The following is a 26,029-nucleotide window of genomic DNA, read 5'->3' as shown; positions in this document are numbered from 1 at the left end:
TTCGCCTATGGCTCCTAGACTTCTGTATGCAGCTGACTGGGCTGTGGGCCAGGGTCCGACAGCAAAAGCAGCAGACGGCAGGCCTGGTGGGGCTTCCCAGGAAACCTGGGTCAACGTAGGTGTGACAAAGGATTGACAGCAGGGGACTCCTGAGGGCTTCCAGGGGAGTGGCACACAGAGGCCAGGGGTCATGGTGTTGTGGGGTGGGAGGAGTAGGCCATGGTATGTGGGAGCTCTGGAGGAGGGCGCCCCTGTTCAGCCTTCAGGAAGGAGAAGGCAGCAGGGGAGCAGAGCAAAGAGGCAGCCTTGGGTGATGATGCAGTGCTGGTGGTGGACAACGTAATGGAGATGGTCAAGCTGGTGGCTGGGGAGGAGGCCGATGAGAAGTGGCAGAAGGACCAGAAGCCACAGCCTGGCCTTGGCCTCAACTGGCAATGGACTCTAGATATCCATCTCTTGGAGGTTGGCTATGTGAACACCCCAGGCCCCAGGGCATCCCCGGTTTCTGGACAAGATCCTCAACCTTGCAGCTGCTCGTTCGGTATGGCTCACAGCTCGGGCTGGGTGTTAGGCTTCCCAAAGCAAGATGGAGTGGGGCCAGGCCAGAGGTCCTTGGGGTCAGCCAGAAGGGGATGGAGGACAGAGGAGAAACCAAGGTCAGGCTCCCGTAGAAAGGAGGGCAGGTTGTTTGTGGGTTCTGTGAGAGCACATGGTAGGGACAGGTAGGCAAGATCATGAGGAAGTAGGGAGAATGACAGTGCCAAGTACCCTTTACACACAGCAGAATGTTGAAGGGGACTTTTCTCTTGGAAAGTCCCTGGAGGAAGGAGATTCTGCATGTCCATTCCAGCCATGAAACCATCCCCACTCCCCATGCCCGTTTCCAGCAGTCTTACCCCAGAAACCCAATGTGCACACCCAGAAGTCAGCCCGGGTCACAAAACATGAAGAAGTCCTGCTTAGCTGCATGATGGAATTTCACGTCAGGTTGTAGACATTGTGTTTGAGGAAGGGGTGGGGTTTCTGAGCCAGTTGATGTCCCTCTGGTACCACAAGGTGTCTCAGCAGAAGAACTGAGAAGAAGGAAATCATGCTTCACCCCAGCTAGCTGGCCACCTCTGCCCATCTAGATGAAATGGTACCTTTGAGTCTCTCTTTCCCCTTTTTAGCCAGGCAGGTGGAGGAACTCAGCCATCCCAGGTACCAGTGACAGGATGAAGTTTTCCTCTTGTCACCACACTTACTTCTTCAAGGAAGTGATCACTAAGGAGCATTACGTTGACGTCCTCCTAAAGGAGTGCCTCCTGGCGTGGTAGAGGAGGTGGTATGTGGAAGGGTATGTCTGGCATAAGCCTTCAGGACTCCTCTCCCTCTAGGATAAAGGGTTTCTCATTCCACTGCATGCTAGTGGTTCTGGGATCATGAAGTTCAAGCCCCCAGCTACAGGCAGGACACCACCTAATTGAGGTTCTTCAGCTGGTTGGCTGACCATGACTGTCCACAGTCTGGCAGCATTGCTAAGATGGAGCTGCTGTGGGTCCTCATGTGAAAGGAGTTTAGGGGTTATGCCTTGGCCTCTGGGGAATTCGCTTTGAGCCAAGACCTGACCTGTCCTGGAACACTTTCCCCAGTCCCCCAGATCATCAGCCAGGGCCAGTAGCTCAATCCCCTGTAGTACTACCTGAGGGAGTTAGGGCCTCAGAGAGGGAACAGAGAGGAGGCCAGGGTGGGTGCTGAGAGGCCTGTGGGTGCTGGAGCTGGGACACCTGGAGAACCTGAATTTCAGAGAAGAGACTGCAGTGAGCAAAGCCAGGCCATTCATGGACTGAGGAAGAGAGGCCCATCAGGGAACTGTAACATGCACATTCCAGGATTGTAGTACCTTAAGCCTCCTAATTGGCCTGAGTGGCTAAGTGCACTGTTTTGAGAAGCAAGTCTTAATGGATAGCTGCTTCATCATCCCTTATCAGCTGCCTTCCCCTCCCTTAGGCCTGCTACAACCTGAGGCTCAGTTTGGACTCAAATAAGGCCCTCTCACCCTCTATGCATATGTCCATGCCAGGTCCGTCTATGTCTATGTGTTTTCAGAATGGGTCTCCCAGACCTGTCCTATACATTTACAATGACCTCAGTCTTTTAAAAACATGTTTTGTTCTCTGCAATTCTCACTAACCCTACCATGGCAACCCAGAGAAGATAGGCCACTGCACAGGGAATCTGGATAACCATACTAAGCACACAGAGGGGAGGAAATTGAAGACATGTCCAAATGGCAGAGGACAATTTGTGTGTGTCCAGGGAGGAAATCTGGCTGAGCATTACAGCCCACCTAAGTATTGATGCAAACACCCAGTGTCATTTGTCCCTGAGCATGTGCAGCAAGCCATAAGGATTAAATAACATTCACGTCAATACTACCTAAGTGACCTACAGATTCTAAGCCATCCCAGTGTAAATATCAATGACCTATTCCTCATACAAAAACACTCTGAATATCCTAAATTTGCTATGAAATAGAAGATCCTGAAGAGCCAGAGCAATCCAGTAAACAGCACAGGGCTAGAGGCAGCACACTACCTAACTTTATAATATACTGCAAAGTTTTACCTAAAATAGCACAGCACAAAAGAAAGGAAGACAGACAAGCTAAAGAAAAACAATATGGTCACAGAACAAAGTCACTGCTTTTGCTTCTCACGACCTTTACCCAAAGAAGCAAGAATGCACAATGCAATGTTAAGTCTTTTCTATACGCTAGGTGAAGAAGAACCTGAATGTCTATGTAAAGGATTTTAAAATTAGATTATTTTGGCCAGGCTTGGTGGCTTATGCCTGTAATTCCATCACTTTGGTAGGCCGAGGCAGGTGGATCAACTGAGATCACGAGTTTGACCCCAGGCTGCCCAACATGGCAAAACCCTGTCTCTACTAAAAATACCCTAAGGTAGCCAGGAGTGTTGGTGGGAGCCTGTAATCCCAGCTACTCGGGAGGCTGAGTCAGGAGAATTTCTTCAACCCGGGAGGCAGAGGTTGCAGTATGACAAGATTGTACCACTGAACTCCAGCTAGGGCAACAAGAGCAAAATTCTGTCTCAAAAATAAAAAATAAAAATAAAAATAAAAGAGTAGACAATTTCTCATCAATCTCCAATATCAGTCACATGATGATAAAAAACACAAGAAAAAATCAGAAGGAAGAATCTCCATGACAATGGTGTCAGTAATGATTATCTCAAAGGGACTGCAAAAGCACAGTAAAGAACATCAAAAATAGAGAATGAGGTTATATTAAATTAAGGTGCTTCAGAAGAACACGAGAAACTAAACAGAGGGAGGAGACATCCTACAGGATGTGAAAAATTATTGGATCACCATACATCTTACAATAAGTGAATATTTACAATACATACAGTACTCAAACGACTAAATAGCATGAAAATGAATGGGCTAATGAGTTGAATATTCAGTTATTTTAGTAAGACATACAGTTGCCCAGCACACGTACTACAAAATGCTCATGATCCCTAATCCATAAGGCAAAAGCAAATCAAATCCACTATGAAATGTCATCTCACTTCAGTCAGAATGGCTATTATCCAAAAGGCAAAAGAAACACATTTCTGGTGAGGATGCAGAGTAAAGGATATATGTGCACCCTTTTGGTGAGAATGTAAATTAGTGCAGGCCTTAAACAGAGCTTTTTGTCAGTTTAAGTACAGACAGCCCTAAGAAATCTACCAGCAGAACCACGCATCATATGATCCAGCAATCCGAGTAGCGGGGCAACACCATGTGTTTGGTTCCATTCTTTCTAGCATATTTCCTCAGTGTGCATTATTTAATGACTCCCTATGTTTGAGACCAATTTTCCTTAATGGGATGTTTCCCATTTGCCTGGTGTTTCTGGAACTTTCTCTGTCTCTGTCACTACGCCTATGTCAAGGTCTACGTCTATATCTATGTCTATCTATGCCTATCTCTATCTCTATCTCTCTGTCTGTCTTTGTCTCTGTCTCTATCTATATTTCTGTACCTATCTCTATCTTTATATACCTGTAACTCTATATTTATCTAACTTGAAGCTGTTTGACACCTCTTTGCTCTTTGTTTGGATTATTGCTTCTGTCATGCGACTCTCTTAATCAACCGAAACCCATCTTCTTGAACCCTGGTGGATCTAGGCTTTGCTAAAGAGGCATCCTTGTTGTTTCCATGCTGTTGTAAGGGTAATCTGGAACTTCAATGATCTTTGAGAAAGTTAACATCTCCCTACACTGGTGCATCTTCACATCTTCCCTCCTATTACTTGTGTTCCTTGTTTTTCCTTTTACTATCTTCCATTTAGCTCCATTCAATTCTTTGACATATCCCACTTCAAACCTCTCATCTTCCATCCTTCTATTTACCGCTAAACAAGTCTTTTTTTTTCTACTTCAGCTCTCAACCCACTATAGGCATGAGAAAATTAGGGTCTCAAAATCAGAGGCTCTTGAGGGATTCAAGGATCTTGTCCATATTCCAAAAAAATTATCTGATGGAAGTGGAAAGGAAAAATGGCTAATTGGAAGAGACTGAGCATTTTAACTACCCAAGTTTTGAAGACATCCAGACTGTCTCTGAATGTATCCTATGGGTAAAATGTAGTCCTCTGATCCCCTAGATTAAACATTAGGGCTAAATAATCTCAGAAAATTCTTCTTTACCAATACAGTCAAAAGGTATTAGACCTCCTGTTGAATAGATAACCTTGTCTTATTTTTTTGGAAGCAAAATTTAGATAAAAACATAAAATAGATATAAACCAGTGAGATTTACATTACTCTATTGCTTTATTCATGACTAAATTTTAGGAGAGTTATAAAATCTGTTTGCCAATATCTATATCTTTTACATATACATTATGTGTGTGTTATGTTTCTACCACTATGTGTTATTACCATGTTAATTTTGAATATCACTTAAAAGGGTGCTACTCTAATTGATTTAGAGACAAGTGAGCAGTATTGTGAATTACATACTCCTAAAAATCCTGGAAATAGATAACCAAGTTCACATGACTTATGCAAATACTTAGTAAATGAGATTAGCTTAAAATTATTTAATGCTTTGAACTTAAAAATGAATTAAATAATTAAATTAATTAATTATTTAAAATTATTACCAGTTGTTATGGTGTAAGTGCATGAATACTTTTGTGGGCCAGGTATGGTGGCTCACACCTATAGTCTCTGCACTTTGAGAGGCCAAGGCAGGTGGATCATCTGAATTCAGGAGTTTAAGACCAGACCAGCCTGGCCAATATGGCAAAACCGAAACTCTACTAGAAATACAAAAGTTAGCCAGGAATGGTGGTGCACACCTGTAATCCCAGCTACACAGGAGGCTGAGGAAGGACATTGCTTGATCCCAGGAGGGACAGGTGGCAGTGAGCTGAGATCTCGCCACTGCACTCCAGACTGAGTGAAACAGGGAGACTCTCTCAGTGAAAAGGAGAAAGAAAAAAAAGAAAAAAAAATGTGAAAAAAGAGAATACATTTACATTCTTCTTGGATTTACTAATTCACTAATTGGGCTGCATTACATTCACTGGACATTTAGTATTTTATAAACATTTTTGTGACAGCAGAGGCATTTCTGCTGTTCAGTAAAAAAGTGTTCTTTTTCTTTTAACAGAATGTTATTGGAAACTGGTTTTATTACCAATCCTTGTCTAAAATATCAAATACATTTAAGAATGATTTCCATAGAATCAGATATAACCAGGCAGCATTAAAATCTAAAGTTGACTGTGGGAACTTATAAAGGCCCATTGGGAAAAATAGCCTTGTAATTGTTTATAGATTTCTTAGACTAAGTGATGAAAAAGATCACTTCTGGGCAAGTTCTGGTATTTGGCAACTTTGAGAGGAGAGGATTTCAGCATAATCTACAGGTTCTCATAGAAAAGTCTGGTGGCAAGTTCCTGGCTTGGCATCTAGTTCCAAGGCTTTACAAAATGTAATCTGAGACTAACAGAAAGTTCTCACAAAGGAAACTGTAAAGGCCTCTGTGGCCAGGCCTGGTGGCTCGCACCTGTAATCCCAGCACTCTCACAGGCCAAGGTGGGAGGAAAACTTGAGCCCTGGAGATCACGACTAGCCTATGCAGCATGGTGCAACCCAGTATCCAAAAACAAACAAACAAAATACAAAATTAGCTAGGCATGATGCTGTGCACCTACAGTCTCAGTTACTCTGGAGGCTGAGGTGAGAGGGCCACTTGAGCCCAGGAGGTTTAGGCTGCAGTGAGCCAGATGATGTGTCTAATTTAAAAAAGTAAATAATGAATAAACGAGGAAATAAATAAATAAAGGTCTCTTTGGTCAATGAGCACTGTTACTTCATTTAGGTAAATAATGACAAAACTAGTAAGACCAGACTTATTTTGTGAACAGGAGTCAAGAGAAGTAACTGCAGAGAGAATTCTGTTTCAGTGGAAAACTAGAGAACACCCACATGAGATGTCTTACAAATTTTTATTAGCCTACACTTTCGATTCTTGTTTTATTCAAAATAAAGCTACAGCTCTCCAAACTAAAATTTCAACATTGTGTCCTCCTATCTTGATTTAGCATTACTGAAGACTACAACTACCTAATTGTCCCCAAACCTTGTAATCTGAAGCTGGATGACTCAGTATCAACATTTTAAAAAGTCATCTTAATGTTTTTAACACCCGATTGCAACACTGGAGTCACTAAAAACTGCAAACCAGGAAATTCATCCAATCGTTACTGCCATCCTCACTGCATCTTCTAAAATATACTTTAAGTTCAACATAGAGAAATGTCAATTGGCTGCCCTCTGGATAATGAATACGATCTTTGATTAGAACTAATGAGGTCAGGAAGACAGCACCCTCATAAATGTTATTAGTAACCTCCTGTAAGAAACCCAAGAGTCCCCAACCCCTTCTAACATGTGTAGACTCAGCAAGATGTCTGTTTAAAATCCACAAAGTGGACCCTCGCCAGAACACTATCCTTATTGATTCCTTCATCTTTGGCTTCTCAGGCTCTGGATTACAATAAATGGTTATAAACCTCCAAATCTAGCTATTTTCTCAGAGCAATCCTGGTGGCCAAAGATGATAAAATGTATTCTATTATTCATTAAAAAGCATGATTTTCATAGAAAATTAAGGAATACGTCTTTATAGAAAGGTTCATTATAGAAGAGCTTTTCACCGTTTACTATAACTTGCTGAAGCCTGTATTCCAAGGTTGATGAATTGTTTTTTGCATGTTATGCTTCTGTTTCCCATTACTTTAAATTATTATGATAGAATGCCTCATAAAGATAATTTAGGTTCAAAACTCATAGGGTCAGAGTATCACAGTTCGTCTTTTTTTTTTTTTTTTTTTTTTTTTTTTTGCAGAGTCTCACTTTGTCACCCAGGTGAAAATGCAGTGTGCAGTGGAGCAAAGATGCTCACTGCAGCCTGGTCCTCATGGCCACAAGCAATCCTTCTGCCACAGTCCTCCAAGGAGCTGGACTGCACTGATGCACTACCACCTCCAGCAATTTGTTGTCTATTTTATAGCGACAAGATTTCTCCACGTTGCCCAGGCTTGACTCAAACTCCTGAGCTAAATCAATATGCCTGCCTTAGCCTCCCAAAATGCAGGGATTGAAGACCTGAAGCATCACAACTCGACAGACACTAATTCTTATGCTGCCACTTGGAAGATAGACAAGACTAGGGAGTTTTATCTTTGCATTTAATCCTCACAGTCCTACATTATAGGTGAAGGAAAACATAACTTCATAATGTAAGTAACTCACTTGAAAGTCAAAGTTGGTAACTTCTACTTTAAAATTATTTTCAGATATTCCCTTTAAACACTGATAATCTTGTCAACATTTTCCATGAAAATGCTTCCTCTTTGCAGATTATTCTGTTAATTGTAAGAATTATCAACTGAGAAACTTCTGGAAGTCAATATATTCTATTCTGTAAGTTGTAGGTTCAGGAAATTTATTTGGTTTTCTTATTTGGGTCCTATTCCTTATACTTTTATTGTTACATAATTTCTTAAACCTTTAAGCCATCCCCTATCTGAATCTTTGTTTTGTTGTTTTATACACAACTGTCCAAAAAACATCGGTTTAAAATATTCCTATTCATATATTCAATGATATCTGATAGGCTGAGCATGGTGGCTTATGCTCATAATCCTAGCACTTTATAAGGCAGAAGGGGGGGATCAAGATTTTAAGACAAGCCTGGCCAATATGGTAAAATGCTGTCTGCACTAAAAATACAAAATTTTACCCAGCTGTGGTGCCACACTCCTGTATTTCCAGTTACTTGGAATGCTGAGAAAGGGGAATAGCTTGAGCCCATAAGGTGGAGGTTGCAGTGAGCCAAGGTCGAGTCACTGCAACTTACGTGATAAACTAGCACCGCAGCTTAGGTGATAAAGCTAGACTCTATCTCAAACAAACAAACAAACAAACAAACAAAAACCTGATAAATTTTCAATCCTCCCAGATTGTTCCTATTAGTAAGAATATGTTGCTAAACTGTTGGTTACAACAACTATTGTCAAATATTTGAAGACAATATTAATGTGAGTATTTTCCAAATCTAAACACTCATTTTCCACTATTTAAACTAGGAACATTTAATTTCATTAAGCTATATACTTAGGAAACTTAGCTGATTCAGTTTTGATTTTGTTGCAAAATATGTTTTCAATACCATTGTCCCACTCCAGTCACAGAATCCTTCAAGAAGATTGTTCTGGATGTTTTAAACTCTAGTATCAACCATATCTAATTATTTCCTTTGACCTTTGCTATTCCTCTGAAGGATAAACATTTTAGGGTGAGGCAGACAGTTTTGTGGTCTTTCTGAAGACTTCTGAAACTTGACTTTGTGATCCATCCGCCTCTGCCCCACAAAGCACAGGGATTACAGGTGTGAGCCAATTTGTCAGGCTGAAGCTGGTAAGTTTTTAAAAAGAAACACAGCCTAATTAGGAAACTTGTGCAGTTTCCAAGGGAGACTTCACATATGCCTCTATTTATGTGCAAACCAACAAAGGAAATTATTCACAAACAAAACAATTTACTTTCCTTTTGCATTTGCTTTTGAGCATGTGTAGCAATAACATCAGGCATTTTGCATTACAAGTATAATTTCATTTGGAAACTTTTAATACAAACATCACACCTAAGCCTACAGTATTCAAATAGCATTAAAAATTATGAAATTACTGGCCATGAACAGTGGCTCACAACTGTAATCCCAGCACTTTGGGAGGCTGAGGTGGATGGATCATGAGGTCAGGAGATCGAGACTATCCTGGTTAACACATGTGAAACCCTGTCTCTACTAAAAATACAAAAATTAGCAGGGGGTGGTGACACTCACCTGTAATCCCAGCTACCAGAGCCTGAGGTGGAGAATCACTTGAGCCCGCGAGGCGGAGGTTGCAGTGAGCTGAGAGAGAGAGTAATTATAAATATATGTAATTACTTTAAAAACAATCCTTTTCATCCTAATACCTCAAAAACTTCATGGAGGAAGGTAGTATCTATCTCTCCACACAAAACTATCTGTTTCTTATGGTGCTACTCAGGAAACTATGCAGAAACAACATCTTAATTTTCAATATGAAAACAAGACTTCATATGCAAGAACTATTATTTTAAATATCTGCTTTAGTCTCCTTTTTCAGACTGGCTTCCCCCAGCACCTTTTCTAGAAGTCCTGTAACTTGAGAGGATCACAGTGCACCCTATCCACTGAAGGTGGATACATTCATTGTTTTCTGCCACCATGCTCATGACCACTGGAATAGAAATCACCACAGCTTCTTGAGTAACCCTGCCAGCTTCTGTCATATCTATCTTGTGTATTGTTATAATCATGGTGACTGCTTCTGCCAGAAGTCACCAGAGCACCTGGTGCATGTGCTGCACCAGGAGAGGTCCCTGCAGGGTTGATAAAATAATAGAACTTACGTTGAACTACTTTTGAACATTTTTACTGGTATCACTAAACCATGAATCAGTTAAAGTACTATTTGGAAATATCTGCTTTCTTCTGCCTCTGTTTTGGATATTAACTGACTGCCAAGGTCAAAATGTTTTATTTAAAAGAAGTGTCAGAATAGTATTTTGAAACTTAAGAAAGTTTACTCTAAAATAATGGTTGAGTCACATTTTCTGAAAATAAGTTGAAGTTCTAACCTTTGTATAAATCCCTGTGCTTTATACTGTTAACAATTCTCAATATTTTCACATGGTATTTTTTCCTTTGTAATTTTCCTTAACATTTCATTAAAACAATGATCTGTTCTATTAAATATAATTATATAATTTACAAATAACACCTGGAATCTTTGATATGTATCTCTTTAAGAACTTCCACTTGGACATTCAGAATGATCTCTACCACAGTCATCATGATCACTATATTAAAAAAAAAAAAGGCCAGGCATAGTGGCTCATGCCTGTAATCCCAGCACTCTGGGAGGCCTTGGTGGGTGGATCACAAGGTCAGGAGTGCAATACCAACCTGGACAAGATGATGAAACCCTGTCTTTACTAAAAATACAACAACAACAAAAAATAACTGGGTGTGGTGGCAGGCACCTGTAACCCCATCTATTCATGAGGCTGACGCAGAGAATTGCTTGAACTCAAGAGGCAGAGGTTGCAATGAGCCAAGATCACACCACTGCACTCCAGCCGGGTGACAGAGTGAGTGAGAATCCATCTCAAAAAACAAAACAAAACAAAACAAACACACACACACACTTTTTTAGTATAAGAATGAACAATTTAAGAGATCCATTGGAGAAAATCAGAAAATGTTATAGTACCATAGTTTCCATATTCTCTACAGGAATGTTTATCCCAGTGAGAACAATCATAATCCTGGTATGCATAGTCTTTATGTGGTGGAGCATAATCCCTGGTATCTCAGGAACTTGCATGATGTCTGCCTGCATAAGTTAAAGCAACAAATTTTAAATGATCAGCTTCTAGTATCCAAATCATAACCTGTTTACAATTTAAAAAAGTTAAAGGGCTAGACCTCTAAACAGATATTTCTCCAAATATATTATGCAAATATCCCAAAAGCAGGTGGAACAGATTCTCATAATTAGGGATTCAGAAAATGAACTTCAAATACAAAATGAGACACCATATGTCTCACATACAGGAATGCCAATAAATTGTAAAAAGCTAGAAATATCAAGTCTTTGAGAGGATGGAGGCAAATTGGAACCTGGATACAGTGCTTGTTGGAATGGAAAATGATGCAGCTACTATGCAGACATGTGGTGGGTCCTCAAGAAAACAAACATAATTATCATATGATCAAGAAATCTTCACTCATTTATACCCAGAATTGAATAAGTGTACTCAAACTAATATTTGTGCCTAGAAGTACCGTGGTGGAGACAACCCAACTGAAATAATAGGTTAACATCTTGTGTAAGGATGTAAATGATCCTTCAGCACATCCGGCAGAAAGAAAGGAGGCAGAAAAACTCATGTAGCATGTGAGCTCATTAAAAGGAAACACCAAGAACAGGTAAGTTCATACACAGAACACAGATTAGTGCATGGGAGGGAGCCCCAGACTGATAGGGGAGGCCCAACCCTGTCCTTGGGAGTTTTGGACAGATTGCGGAGGCCCAGCCCTGCCCTAAGGAGCCCCAGACTGATGAAGGAGGCACAGTCCTACTCTTAGGGAGCCACAGGATGACAGATGAAGCACAGCCCTGCCCTCAGGGAGCCCTACACTGATGGAAGAGGGACAGCCCTGAGGAGCCTCAAGGAGCCCTGGATTGATGGGGGAAGCACAGTTCTCAGGGAGCCCCAGACTGATAGGGGAGACACAGTCTTGCCCACAGGGATTCTCTGATCACAGGAGACAGAGCCCAGAGCTGGCTTTGTGGCAGACAGGGTTTCCTACTCTTGGAGCCTTTATAGGCAGCCTCAGCCTGAAGCCCCTGAAATTGCATGAGGATGATGGCTTTGGTGACTGGTCCCAGAGGCCAGAGCAGCAACAGCAGTGCAAGGGGGCCCAGGGTGCCTCAGACAGCAGAGAGCCCCCCACTACCCATACAGGAGTCCTAAAGGGGAGCAAGAGGACAGGTGAGTGGGGGCATAGAGAGTGGGCGCTGGGCAGAGTGGGGCTCCCTCTGGCCTTGAGGGTGGGTGCTGGGCAAATCAGGGCTCCCTTCAGGCCCCCAACCTGCATTTGAGCAGCCACCCCATGCTCCCTGTTCCAAGCAGCCCCTGAAATTCCCCCCTGGCCAGGAAAGGGGGAGAAAGGAGGGAAGGGAGGAAGAGGGTGAGACAGCATGGTGGCCTGAGAGGGGCCATGAGGAAACCTCATTCTGGGGCTCCCCAGGGCCCCTGGGCCCCATCCAGGCAGGTGCCAGGCCGGGTGCTGCCACATGAGCACACAGCTCGGGCGGCTTCCATAATGGAGGTTGAGAGCCTGCTGCTGCCACTCCTTCCTCCCTTGGGGCTGGCTGATCTCCATGCCCACAGATGGGAGCAGGTATTTCCAGATGTGCATGCTGGAGAGTCAGACGGGAGAAAACACTTTCCAGATGTGTGGATGTGTGTGTGCCTGTTTCAACCCCGGCAGTCCCAACAGGGGCTGCTCCCAGTTCCCACCTCACTGCTGCTGCTCAGGGTCGTTGCCACTCTCAGTCACCTGTGGCCATGATGTAGCCGACCCCACCCACCCTGTGGGGTCCAGGCTGTCTGGGAACCCAGACCTTCTCAGGACCTCCTTGCCCTGAGTGGGACCAGAACCCATAGCTGTGCTGACAGTTCTCCCTGCTTAGGGTCTTTCTTGGCTGCTCTGAGGCTCTAAAGCAGCCTGGAGCTCTAGAGACCAGTGTTGCTTCACAATACTCTCTTGTCCTCCTGCAACCAGGTTCCCACTCCCCAAGAGTCACTTGTCCTTGTATGTCTGAAATTGGTTCCTTTTGGTGGGTTATTGGTCTCACTGACTTCAATAATGAAGCAGGGAACCCTCATGGCGAGTGTTACAGTTCTGAAAGATGGTTTGTCTGGAGTTTGTTCCTTCAGATGTTCAGATGTGTATAGAGTTTCTTCCTTCTGGTGGGTTCGTGGTCTTTCTGACTTCAGGAGTGAAGCCGCAGACCTCCGCAGTGAGTGTTACAGCTCTTAAAGGTGGTGCGTCCGGAGTTGCTCATTCCTCCCAGTGAGTTTGTGGCCTTACTGGCTTCAGGAGTGAAGCCACAGACCTTCATGGTGAGTGTTACAGTTCATATAGGTGGCTCTTCTGGAGTTGTTCAGTCCTCCCGGTGGGTTTGTGGTCTGTCTGGCTTCAGGAGTGAAGCTGCAGACCTTCGCGGTGTGTTACTGCTCATAAAGGTGGTGCATCCAGAGTTGTTCCTTCCTACCGGTGGGTTTGTGGTCTCGCTGGCTTCAGGAATGAAGCTGCAGACCTTCATGGTGAGTGTTACAGCTCATACAGATAGTGCGGACCCAAAGAGTGAGCAGCAGCAAGATTTAATGTGAAGAGCAAAAGAACAAATCTTCACAGCATGGAAGGGGACCCCAGCAGGTTGCCACTGCTAGCTTGGAAGGCCTACTGTTATTCCCTTATTTGGCCCCACCAACATCCTGATGATTGGTCCATTTTACAGAGAACTGATTGGTCCATTTTACAGAGTGCTGATTGGTCTGTTTTACAGAGGGCTGACTGGTTCATTTTACAGAGTGCTGATTATTCCATTTTTACAGAGTGCTATTTGGTGCATTTACAATCCTTTAGCTAGACAGAAAAGTTCTCCAAGTCCCCTACCCAATTAGCTGGATGCAGGGCACTGATTGGTGCATTTACAAACCTTTAGCTAGACACAGAGTTCTGATTGGTGCATTTACAATCCTTTAGCTAAACAGAAAATTTCTCCAAGTCCCCACCTAACCCAGAAGCCCAGCCAGCTTCACCTCTCAATACCCCCTCTAAACAGGACACCTCAACTGCTGTTGGGAATTGGGCACTGACTGCTCTAGCTATTTCCTGCTTGATAGGGGTGAAGAACGGGTCCTGCAGTTATAGTGTCCTCTAGAGTGGAAATGTTTAGGCCAGTGGAAAGGCCAGAGGGTTGGTCCAGGTGTCCTCCGTAGAAGTTTTTATTTGAACTCATTTGGGGCTCCATTTGTAAGACCATGAGTAGCTTGATGGCCTCGATTCTAGAGGAAACAAATTTGACAAGAATGTTAAAAATATAGGACTGAAAGGCAAGTAACAGCAAGATGGCTGCCATGGGATCTAGAAAGGGGAAAAGCCATGTTGCTGAACTCCAGAGGTTATTATAAGAGTTTGAAAGGCTTTGTCTGATTTCAGAAGCCATTCCTTATAAACACTGGGCGTCATCTCCTACTCTCCCTGAATGGTTAGTGTAAAAACAACATTATTCCCCTAAGAAGGTTCAGAGTCCTCCTTTCTCAAGTGAAGAGGTCTAGGCCTCAGTGGTTTTGGAGAGTCACTGCTGCTAAAAAGTCTATTTGGGATTGACTAATAAGGAGAGATTTTAATATTTCTTGCAAACTGTCTGAGAAATCTTTTGAGAGTGTGTGGTAGTAGGATAATGGAGTAGATAAACTGGCTATTCTGGTTCCTGTAGTAGTAGCCATTCCTAACCTTATAAGTAGGGGTATTAGTTGTATGGCTCTGCCCTGATGGACTTGAGCTTTGAGGGGTACTGATAAGGACTGATTTCCTGGGGCAATGTTAATGTTGGGAATTAGAAAAACAAAGATGCAGGGGAGTTTCCAAAATGGCCGAATAGGAACACCTTCATCTACAGCTCCCAACATAAGTGACACAGAAGATGGGCGATTTCTGCTTTTCCAACTGAGGTTTGAAGAGGCTAGTTGTTCTCCCAGCACATAGTTTGAGATCTGAGAACAGACAGACTGCCTCCTCATGTGAGTCCCTGACCCCCAGAGTAGACGAACTAGGAGGCACCTCCCAGTAGGGGCAAACCAACATCTCATACAGCCTGATGCCCCTGAGATGAAGCTTCCAGGGGAACAATCAGGCAGCAACATTTGCCGTCCTGCAATATTTGCAGTTCTGCAGCCTCTGCTGCTGATGCCCAGGCAAACAGCTTCTGGAGTGGACCACTGGCCAACTCCAACAGACTTGCAGCAGAGGGTTCTGACTGTTAGAAGGAAAACCAACAAACAGAAAGGACATCCACACCAAAAACCCATCTGTACTTCACCATCATCAAAGACCAAAAGTACTGCACCAACTAATGAGCAAAATAACCAGCTAACATCATAATGACAGGATCAAATTCACACATAAGAATATTAACCTTAAGTGTAAATGGGGTAAATTCTCCAATTAAAAGACACAGACTGGCAAATTGGGTAAATAGTCAAGACCCATCAATGTGCTGTATTCAGAAGACCTATCTCACGTGCAGAGACAGACATAGGCTCAAAGTAAAGGGCTGGAGGAAGATCTACCAGGCAATGGAAGGCAAAAAAAAAAAAAGCAGGGTTTGCAAACCTAGTCTCTGATAAAACAGACTTTAAACCAAAAAAAGATCAGAAAAGACAAAGAAGGCCATTACATAGTAGGAAAGGGATCAATTCAACAAGAAGATTGAACTATCCCACAAAAATATGAATCCAATACAGGAGCACCCAGATTCATAAAGCAAGTCCTTAGAGACCTACAAAGAGACTTAGACTCCCACAGAATAATAATGGGAGACTTTAACACCCCACTGTCAACATTAGACAAATCCATGAGAGAAAGTTAACACGGCTATCCAGGAATTGAACTCAGCTCTACACCAAAAGGACCTAATAGAACTTACCACCTGAAATCAACAGAATACACATTCTTCTCAGCACTACATCACACTTATTCCAAAATTGACCACATGGACAGAAGGAAAGCACTCCTCAGAAAATGTAAAACACAGAAATTATAACAAAGTGTCTTTCAGACCACAGTGGAATCAAACAAGAACTCAGTATTAAAAAAACTCACTGAAAACTGCTCAACTACATGGAAACTGAACAACCTGCTCCTGAATGACTACTGGGTACATAATGAAATGAAGGCAGAAATAAAGTTGTTCTTTGAAACCAATGAGAACAAACACACAACATACCAGAATCTCTGGGACACATTTAAAGCAGTGTGTAGAGGGAAATTTATAGCAGTAAATGCCCACGAGAGAAAGCAGGGAAGATCTAAAATTGACATCCTAAAATCACAATTAAAAGAACTAGAGAAGCAACAGCAAACACATTAAAAAGCTAGCAGAAAGCAAGAAATAACCAAGATCAGAGCAGAACTGAAGGAGATAGACACACAAAAAACCCTTCAGACAATCAATGAATCCAGGAGCTGGGTTTTTGAAAAGATCAACAAAATTGATAGACTGCTAGCAAACCTAATAAAGAAGAAAAGAGAGAAGAATCAAATAGACATAATCAAAAATGATAAAAGGGATATCACTGCTGATCCCACAGAGATGCAAACTACCATCAGAGAATAATATAAGCACCTCTATGCAAATAAACTAGAAAATCTGTAAGAAATGGATAAATTTCAGGACACATACACCCTCCCAAGACTAAACCAGGAGGAAGCTGAATCCCTGAATAGACCAATAACATGTTCCAAAATTAAGGCCATAATTAAGAGCCTACCAACCAAAAGAAATCCAGGACTAGATGGATTCATAGCTGAATTCTACCAGAGGTACAAAGAGGAGATGGTACCATTCCCTCTGAAATTATTCCAATCAATGGAAAAAGAGGAAATCCTCCCTAACTCATTTTATGAGGCCAACATCATCCCAATACCAAAGGCTGGCAGAGACACAACAAATCAAGAGAACTTTAGACCAACATCCCTGATGAATATTGATGCAAAAATCCTCAATAAAATATTGGCAAACTGAATCCAGCAGCACATCAAAAAGCTTATGCACTATGATCAAGTGGGCTTCATCCCTAGGATGCAAGGCTGGTTCATCATAGGCAAATCAATGAAAGTAATCCATCATCTAAACAGAACCAAAGACAAAAACCACATGATTATCTGAATAGATGCAGAAAAGGCCTTTGACAAATTTCAACAGCGCTTCATGCAAAAAAACTCTCAATAAATTAGGTATTGATGGGACATATCTCAAAATAATAAGAGCTATTTATGACAAACCCACAGCCAATATCATACTGATTGGCAAACCTGGAAGCGTTCCCTTTGAAACCTGCCACAAGACAGGGATGCCCTCTCTCACCACTCCTATTCAACATAGTGTTGGAAGCTCTGGCCAGGGCAATCAGGCAGTAAAAAGAAATAAAGGGTATTCAACTAGGAAAAGAGGAAGTCAAAATGTTCCTGTTTGCAGATGATACCAATGTATATTTAGAAAACCCCATCATCTCAGCCCAAAATCTCCTTAAGCTGAAAAGCAACTTCAGCAAATTATCAGGATACAAAATCAATGTGCAAAAATCACAAGCATTCCTATACACCAATAAAAGACAAACAGAGAGCCAAATCATGAGTGAACTCCCATTCAGGATTGCTACAAAGAGAAAAAAATACCTAGAAATCCAACTTACAAGGGATGTGAAGGAACTCTTCAAGGAGAACTACAAACCACTGCTCAATGAAATAAAAGAGGACACAAACAAATGGAAGGACATTCCATGCTCATGGATAGGAAGAATCAATGTCATGAAAATGGCCATACTGCCCAAGGTAATTTATAGATTCAATGCCACTCCCATCAAGCTACGAATGACTTTCTTCACAGAATTAGAAAAAAACTACTTTTAAAGTTCATATGGAACCAAAAAAGAGCCTGCATTGCCAAGACAATACTAAGCCAAAAGAACAAAGCTGGAGGTATCACTCTACCTGACATCAAACTATAGTATAAACCTATAGTAATGAAAACAGCATGGTACTGGTACCAAAACAGAGATATAGACCAATGGAACAGAACAGAGTTGTCAGAAATAATACCACACATCTACAACCATCTGATCTTTGACAATCCTGACAAAAACAAGAAATGGGGAAATGATTCCCTATTTATTAAATGGAACTGGGAAAAATGGCTAGCCATATATAGAAAGCTGAAACTGGATCCCTTCCTTACACCTTCTACAAAAATTAATTCAAGATGGATTAAAGACTTAAATGTCAGACCTAAAACCATAAAAACCCTAGAAGAAAACCTAGGTAATACCATTCAGGACATAGGCATGGGCAAGAACTTCATGTCTAAAACACCAAAAGCAACAGCAACAAAAGCCATAATTGAGAAATGGGATCTCATTAAACTAAAGAGCTTCTGCAAAGCAAAAGAAACTACCACCAGAGTTAACAGCAACCTACAGAGTTGGAGAAAAATTTTGCAATCTACCCATCTCACAAAGGACTAATATCCAGAATCTACAAAGAACTTAAACAAATTTACAAGAAAAAAAATTAAACAACCTCAACAAAAAGTGGGCAAAGGATATGAACATACACTTCTCAAAATAAGACATTTATGCACCCAACAGACACATGAAAAAATGCTCATCATCACTGACCATCAGAGAAATGCAAATCAAAACCACAATGAGATACCATCTCACACCAGTTAGAATGACAATCATAAAACAAAACAAAACAAACAAACAAACAAAAAACAGGTGCTGGAGAGGATGTGGAGAAATCAGAACACGTTTGCTCTGTTGGTGGGACTCTAAACTAGTTTAACCATTGTGGAAGACAGTGTGGCGATTCCTCAAGGATCTAGAACTAGAAATACCATTTGACCCATCCATCCCATTACTTGATATATAGCCAAAGGATTATAAATCATGCTGCTATAAAGACACATGCACACGTACATTTATTGTGGGACAATTGACAGTAGCAAACACTTGGAACCAACCCATATGTCCATCAGTGATAGACTGGATTAAACAAATTTGACACATATACACCATAGGATACTATACAGCCATAAAAATGATGAGTTCATGTCCTTTGTCAGGACATGGATGAAGCTGGAAACCATCATTCTGAGTAAAGTATCGCAAGGACAGACAACAAAACACTGCATGTTCTCACTCATAGGTGAGAATTGAACAATAACACTTTGACACAGGGTGGGGAACACCACCCATTAACTTGTCTAAATGACGAGTTAATTGATGCAGAACACCAAAGTGGCACATGTATACATATGTAACAAATCTGCACGTTGTGCACATGTACTCTAGAACTTAAAGTATATATATATATATATATAATATTTATGTATACATATATAATATTTATATATGTATATATACACATATGTGTGTATATATATGTGTGTATGTATATGTATATATGTATATATATGTATATACATATATATATATACACACACACACACGCACACACACTAAGGTGCAGGTGCCTGTGCAGTTAGTGGGAAGGCAGATATAGGTAGACTTTCCACATAAGAAGAATATACCTTGGCTGGGTAGACAAAACTTGTTGTGTATGTTAAAAAGTGTGTGAGTTTGTTGTTTTAATTTTCCCATACTCCTAGAGTACTGGCCAAGTTAGCTCTGGTGAGTCACTGGAAAGGGCTTTTGGGAGCAAACTGAGTGGCTCCCTGTGTTCTATTTTCCCATTGGAGGAAAAACTGTTTTGTGTCTACTAGGAAACATTCAAGAGAGTGATTGAAAGAGGGGATGAGAAGGCATTCACTAGCGGTGGGGGTGCTGCTGCAGAGGAGTGAGGGGTGAATGCTCATGCAGGGAGTATGTTTGCCATTACAAAACCTGGGCTGTTTGTCAAACAGGGAGGAGGTGATGATATCTGGGGGCCCTGAGAAGCAGACAAGCCATCTGAATGGAGCTACTTGAGTGACTTGGAAGTTACTATGATCACTTGGGGCTAGAAGTTGTAGGGTGTAATTACACTGATGGGGTAGGATTTGACTACCTGTCAGATGGTCCAGAGAAGACTTAGCACAGTAAATAGGGATTTGGCCATTTGATGAGTGTTTTCAATATCCATATGAAGAGTTTGGTGGAGGGTTTTAAGTATTTTCCATTGGCTGGCTTTGGATATAAGTACCTTTCCTTCTTCTGTCATGAACCAACCCAAGGGGAGAAAACTCTGCCCCTTTGAAAGTCCCCATTCTGTTTCAGTTGGGGAATACTGGAGATTAATCTCTTGGAAGGGATTGTTCCATACCAAGGGTCCTTCTGTAGATATTTCTAATGGGAGGTTCCACCTGGCAGCAATTTTGGCCTCAGCATCTGTGTGACAGGTTTCCTTCTACATTTTCTCCTTCACCTTTCTGATGGCTTTGGCAGTGTAAGAATTCCACCTTGTTGGGTTTTTGCACTGCATGCAGTAACTCCATAATTTCATTGTGGTATTTAATGGGGGTTCCCCCAGAGGTTAGGAACTCCCTTTATTTCCATATTGCAGCATGGGCATGTAGGATTAGATAAGCATACTTGCTATCTGTATACACATTTATTCTTTTCCCTTTCCCAGTTCCAAGGCTTGGGCAAGTGCAACTAGTTCTGCTAAAGGGGCACTGGTCCCTGGGGGAAGAGGCTTACTTTCAAGTACTGTTACAGCACTATCTATGGCATAACCTGCCCTTCACATCCCATTCTCCACAAATGAACTTCCATTGGTATATAGGTTAAGGTCAAGATTAGCTAAGAGGACTTCTAAGAGATCATCTCTGGCGGCATAAGTATGGACTAAAATTTTTTGGCAGTCATACTCCATTGGTTCCCCATCCTCTGGGAGAAAAATAGCAGGGTTGATGGCCACACACGTACATATTTGAAGCAATGGCCCCTCAAGGAGTATCACCTGGTATCTAAGTAGGCCTTTGTCTGATAGCCATAAACTTCCTTTGGCACCTGGTATGCCATTTACATCATGAGTAGTCCAGACAGTAAGACACTTTCCTTGTATTATTTTGATAGCCTCTGACACTAAGACAGCCACTGCTGCAAGTACTCTTAAACACTGAGGCCAGCCTCTTGCTACCACATCAATTTCCTTACTTAGGTATGCCACAGGATGTGGGGTTGTCCCATGAGTCTGAGTAAGGACTGCAAGAGCTATCCCTGCTCTCTCTGTGATCTATAAAGAGAAGTTTTGTGCTGTGGGAAGGCTTAAAGCTGGAGCTTGTACTGCTTTAAGGTTTTGAAGGTTGTTTCTGCCCTTTGTTCCCATTCTACTGGATAAGTATTTGCCCTCTGTGTCTCTTTGATTAGAGTATAGAGGGGCCTGGCTAACTTGCAGTATCCAGAAATCCACAGTTAGCAAAAGCCGGTGATTCCAAGGAACCCTCACAAACATTTTAATGTCTTAGGGTGAGGATAATCCAGCATAGTCTGTATTCATTCCTTGCTGAGGGCCCTGGTCCATCTGGCTAAGATTAGGCCTAGATATTTGACCTGCTGTAGTCAAAACTGGGCCTTCAACCTAGACACCATGTACCCTCGATTAGCTAGAAAGTTCAAGAGATCCTGAGTAGCCTGCTGGCATGAGGCTTCTAAACTGGGAACCAAAAGTAAATCATCCAATACTGAAGGACCAGCATGCCTGGAATTGAGAAGTGGCCGAGATCTTGGGCCAGTGCCTGACCAAACAGATGAGGACAATACCTAAACCCTTGGGGCACAACCGTCCATGTAACTTGGTGTGTGTGGTCTGTGGGATCCTTAAAGGCAAAGAGAAACTGGGAGTCAGAATGCAGGGGAATACAGAAGAAGACATCCTTGAGGTCCAGAACAGTGAACCATTCTTCTTCCTCTGGTATTTGAGAGAGCAGGGTATAGCGGTTGGGTACAACGATATAGAGGAATTACTGCCTCATTGATGAGTCTAAGATCTTGCACTAGTCTCCACCAACTGTTTGATTTTTGCACTACTAGAATTGGGGTGTTGCAGCGACTGCTGCACTTCCTTACTAAGCCTTGAGCTTTTAAATGTTTAAAAATATCCCGTAATCCTTTATGAGCTTCAGGCCTTAAGTGACATTGCCTTTGGTAATGAAAAGTGGTGGGATCTTTTAGCCTGATTTGGCCTTGGTGGGCATTTTTTACCCTTCCAAATTGTCCTTCCAATGCCCAGATTTCAGGGCTGATTTCCTCCTCAAGTAGGGGACAAGACATAGGTAATTTTCCCCACATTCATGTAGATAATAGCTCCAGCTTTGGCTAATATATCCCTCCCTAATAAGGGTGTGGGTCTTTCAGGCCTAACAAGAAAGCCATGTGAAAAGAACAAAATCTCCCAATTACAAATGAGGGGGTAGGAGAAATAACTGGTTAAAGGCTGTCCCAGGAACCCTCAGATGGTAACGGACCTTGAGGACAGTCGTCCTGGACAGGAGATTAACGCAGAGAAGGCCACACCAGTGTCCAGGAGAAAGTCAATTTCCTGGCCCTCAATGGTTAAACGTACCTGGGGCTCAGTGAGGGTGATGACATGAGCTGGCTGTTGCTCTGGGCACCCTCAGTCCTGTTGTTGAGTCATCTGGTTGGGGGCTTCTGACCCAGAGAACCTTTGTAGTCTGGGGCAGTGCACCTTCCACTGATTGCCTTGGCATAGTGGACATGGATGAGGGGGTGGCTTGTTTCTCATTGGACAATCTTTTTTTTAAAGTCTCTTGTAAACCACACTGATAACAAGCCCTACTGGGTGACTGGCCTGCTCCATTTTCTCTCCCTTCTGAACCACCAAGGTTTCTTTGTCTGAGGTCCATGACTAAGGCTGTGACCTTTCTCTGATCTTGCTTTCCCTTTTGGGCCTGTTCCTCTTGGTCCCTATTATAAAACACCGAGGTTTTCAGGTTTAATAATGCCTCTAGATTTTGTTCAGGGCCCAGGGTTTGCTTTTTGAGCTTTCTGCCAATATCTGTGGCTGATTGGGTAATAAACTTATCTTTTAAAGTCAATTGACCCTCGAGTGATTCAGGTGACAGGGGAGTATATTTTCTTAAGGCCTCCCATAGCCACTTGACGAAGACAGAAGGATTTTTTTCTTTCCCTGAGTTATGGTGGACTTCATTGAATAATTCATGGGCTTTTTCCTAATTCTTTTTGTCCTTCTAGAACACAGGTGAACAGATGTTTGCAACTCCAGTCCCCCTGATCTTAGTCAAGTTTCCAGTGGGGATGCATACTGGTGATGACTTGATGACTGGTAGGGAATTTGTTCCTTTCTTTGGCTGTCATTCTATCATTTACTTGACTAAGATACCAAGTGTCTGCAAACTCTTGGCTGCAGCTAAAGCTGCATTCTTTTCATTAAATACCAGGGTTTTATCTAACAATAACATGACATCTCTCCAAGTGAGATTGAAGGTTTGCCCTACACCCTGTAAGAAACCTATGTACCTATGTGCCTATCAGGATCATCTGAAAACTTCCCCAGATCTGCCTTGATCTGCTTTAAATCAGAGAGGTAGAGGGGGCCATGTACCTGGGTTGGGCCAAATTCCTCTCCCCCATGGCTTGAAGGGGATATAACAGATAGCCCAGGGGTTTTTGTGGTCCTTTTGAGATTTCTTTGCTTATTTTCTTCTAGGTAGGGGAGATTAGAGGAGGCTTATTATTAATAGGAAGGGGAGCTATAGGGATGCTAGGATATGGATGCAAACTGTAAGGTCCTCCTGTGGACCTTTCACAATGGAATGTGAATTGCAATGTAAATTGCAAGCTTTGCATAGTTTTGTATTCTCCTTCAATGAAAAGAAAGCTTGGACATAAGGTATTTCACTCCATTTGCCTTCCCTCTTTCAGAAAAGTCAAGCTGCAGGATAGTATTGTACTTTATACTTCCCTCAGGTGGCCATTTTTTCCCATCAGAGAGAGAATATTGGGTCTAGGCCATAGTGCAGAAAAAAATGAGCTGCCACTTTTTCAGGGTTTGTGGGTCAAATTGGTCCCAATGGCTTAGGATGCATTTAAGGGTGAGCCTGTGGATGTCTGAGTGTTTCCCATCTGAAAGACAAAAACACCCATGGTTTTGGTTTGTTTGTTTCTCCCCCTGCCCAAGAACCCACAATTGTCCCTGGACCCTGCTGATTGGAATAGTTGCATTCACTGATACAGCAGCAGAAACACCTCTTACCCACAAACCCACAACAGTCCCCAGGCCCTGCTGATTGGAATAGTTGCGCCCACCAATGCAGTGGCAGAAACACTAGTTTTCCTCCTAGACAACAGGGGGGACTGAGGAAGGTCAGATTTAGTGGCCTTTACTGACACATTCTTGAAAACCTGCGCCTTTGCCTATCCTCCTAGACCACAAAGAGGACTAGCAAAAATTGGAATCTGTGTCCCTTACTGACGCATTCTTGAAAACCTGTTAGAGTCCTAAGCATTCTCCTGTTAGTATTGGGAACTTACCTGTGTCCCATAAAGATGTTATGTCCCAAAAAATGAAGTGGAGGGGCATACTCTGAGGGAGGGAAGTGATCTCCACAGTTGAAAGAGTGATGCCTTTTGCCCTCATTTATATAAATAGGAAGGATACAATTTCTGAGGCTCCCCATGTCCTAGCTTCAGGAATAGCTTTTATAAGGCATGGTTGTCTGAGTAGGGATCCTAAAATTCCAGATAGTCTCCCCTACAGTAGGACCTTGGGCAAAAATTATGTCTTTCTGATTGGTGAGCCCAGTTGCCTAAAGAAGGTAACAGAGTCTTGGAGTTTATACTAGAAATCATTCTTATGGGAGAAACTAGAAAAGCACCAGAGACAGAGTGGTTTTTTTAGAAGCAGGACTAGCCTCAGAGAAGAGAGACAAGAGGAAGTTTGTCTGGCAGGCATAAAGACCCAGGAGGCAAGGTCAGGATAGACTCAGCAAAATGGATGAGTCTTGCTTGAGTGACATGATTTTGAGAGTTCTGCTCATTGATGCAGGGTCAACCAACTTGTCAGGACCCCAGAGCTGGATGGCTTTCTTCTCTGTCAACCCTCAGCTCAGCCCAGAGGTACAGGAAAAGCAGAAGATGGTTCCAGGCAAACCAATGATCCCAATTCTGAAGAGCTGGGGGTTGTTAGAGAGCCCTTTCCCAGAAAGCCTGACACCTGTGTCTTTAGTCCAGTGGCCATGCTAGTCACTTTTAACTGGCCAACAGGTGTCCGGTATTTGGTCCCCGAATTCTAAGGAAAAATAGGACAGAATAGCAAGTGAAAGGGGTCCGATGGTACTCACCACTTGTCAATAGTTGATGGTCCCTTCGTCATCACCAAAATGTGTCCAGAGTTGGTTCCTTCTGGTGGGTTCTTGGTCTCATTGACTTCAAGAATGAAGCCGTGGGAACTTGTGATGAGTGTTACAGTTCTTAGAGACAATGTGTCCGGAGTTTTTTCCTTCAGATGTTCAGATGTGTCTGGAGTTTCTTCCTTCTGGTGGGTTCCTGGTCTTACTGACTTCAGAAGTGAAGGCACAGACCTTCGCAGTGAGTATTATAGCTCTTAAAGTTGGCATGTCCAGAGTTGTTCATTCCTTCCCATGGGTTGGTGGCCCTGCTGGCTTCAGGAGTGAAGCTGCAGGCCTTCACAGTGAATGTTACAGCTCATAAAGCCAGCACCTCCAGAGTTGTTTGTTCCCCACAATGGGTTTGTTGTCTTGCTGGCTTCAGGAATGAAGCTGCAGACCTTTGCAGTGAGTATTACAGCTCCTTGTTCATTCCTCCTGGTGCATTGGTGGTCTCACTGGCTTCAGGAATGAAGCTGCATACCTTCACAGAGAGTGTTACAGCTCATAAATATGGTGCAGACCCAAAGAGTCAGCAGCGACAAGATTTATTGTGAAGAGCCAAAGAACAAATCTTCCACAGTGTGGAACAGGACCAAAGTAGGTTGCCGCTGCTGGCTCAGAAGGCCAGCTTTTTTCCCCTTATTTGCCCCACCCACAGACTGCTGATTTGTCCATTTTACAGAGTGCTGATTGGTC

General features: G+C 42.6%; 1 pseudogene; it reads left to right on the top strand.

Moving 5' to 3' along the window:
* The first annotated feature begins 219 nt into the window (after nucleotides 1–219).
* The window catches only part of LOC134729852 (lymphocyte-specific protein 1-like), a 100,539-nt pseudogene continuing 74,729 nt past the window's right edge, over nucleotides 220–26,029 (top strand).

This window comes from Pan paniscus, chromosome Y (genome assembly GCF_029289425.2).
Source record: "Pan paniscus chromosome Y, NHGRI_mPanPan1-v2.0_pri, whole genome shotgun sequence".
In the NCBI taxonomy this organism is placed as follows: domain Eukaryota; kingdom Metazoa; phylum Chordata; class Mammalia; order Primates; family Hominidae; genus Pan; species Pan paniscus.
Note: the sequence above shows the minus strand (reverse complement) of the source record. Positions and strands in the feature narration are given on the sequence as shown.